We start from the raw sequence: 1315 nt of genomic DNA on the forward strand, positions 1-1315 counted from the left end.
GTGGAGTAAAGAAAACAGTGAGTCTGGAGAACTCTCGGGATAGGGAACATCCTAGCATTAGCCATGAAAGTAAACTATCAATAGACGCTTGAATCGGCATGTGGTAGGGCATGACTTTAAGGACGAGGGCAAACAATTCCACAACTTAGCAGCAGCAAATGCTGGTCTGTGAGATCCCGAAGTACTGCGGATATTGGGAAGGGGCAGATTGCAGGCATCCTGACCTCTGGTGGCACGGGGCAGCGAACTGTATTCCAGGCGGGATTTGAGCAGCGAACTGACTTTGCCGTGAAGAATATGGTGTAGGAGAAGCCGCAACTTGCAATCCACTCGCTCGAGAGCCGGACAGATGCCGAGTTAGGCATACAGCTGCATTGTGTGGGCACGTGAGGGCTGGGTTGTGATACAGCGGATGCAGCGCGTATCCAGGCTGATGAGGCTCTGTTTGAGGCTTGCTGAAAGGCTGGCGAAGTAGGCGTTCGAGGCGTAGAGTAGGTCAGGTAGGATAAGAGCTGTGTAGTAAAGGAGGGACTGCGCACGGGTGATGTCTGCTCTGATGTGGCGCAAGACTCGGAGTTTGTAGGACACCTTCTTCACTACAGCAGCCACTTGACTTGCCCAGCTCAAGCGCTCGTCCAGACAAATACCAAGGTATTTGGCTGTGCTGGTTTGAGCCAGAGGAATGCCACGACATGTAACTTCAAGCTCTAGTCCATTCCGCCTTCGGGCGGAGATGCCCAGAAGAACCTGGGTTGTCTGCGCGTTGAGGATTAACCCCTTGTCTGCCAGAAATTTTGCAACTCCGGACACTGCAATGGAGAGGACACGGTTGATGGTAGCTAATAGCTACATCAGAACTGCTGGTGTAGATCATGATATCGTCAGCAAACATCAGAACCAGCGCTGGTGACGCACACTGCACTACGCTCCTTGTGCAAAGGGAGCAGAGTACAGGCCCCAAGACACTGCCGTGTGGAACATCGCACGTGCAGCTAGTCGTATCAGAGACTTCCCCGTCGGCTGAGGCTACTCTCTGGTGTCTACCACTGAGGTAGTCCACGACCCAATCGAGGGCAACTGAGCCGATACCAATATCATGGAGCTCCTTCACCATCGCTTGGTGGTTAACCTTGTCAAAGGCCTTGCTCATGTCCACTAAGACAAGGCCACAATGCTGGCTGTGGTTTTTGGCAGTGAGAAGGCTATCGACGGCAACTGCGATGGGCCCCTGATGGCGTCCTCCGTCGAGTGATGAGGACGGAAGGCGAACTGGTTGTCGGGAAGTATATTTTCAGCGTGGACAAACTGGCAGAGC

The sequence above is a fragment of the Sycon ciliatum genome, chromosome 13, assembly GCF_964019385.1.
Source record: "Sycon ciliatum chromosome 13, ocSycCili1.1, whole genome shotgun sequence".
Taxonomy (NCBI): Eukaryota; Metazoa; Porifera; class Calcarea; order Leucosolenida; family Sycettidae; genus Sycon; species Sycon ciliatum.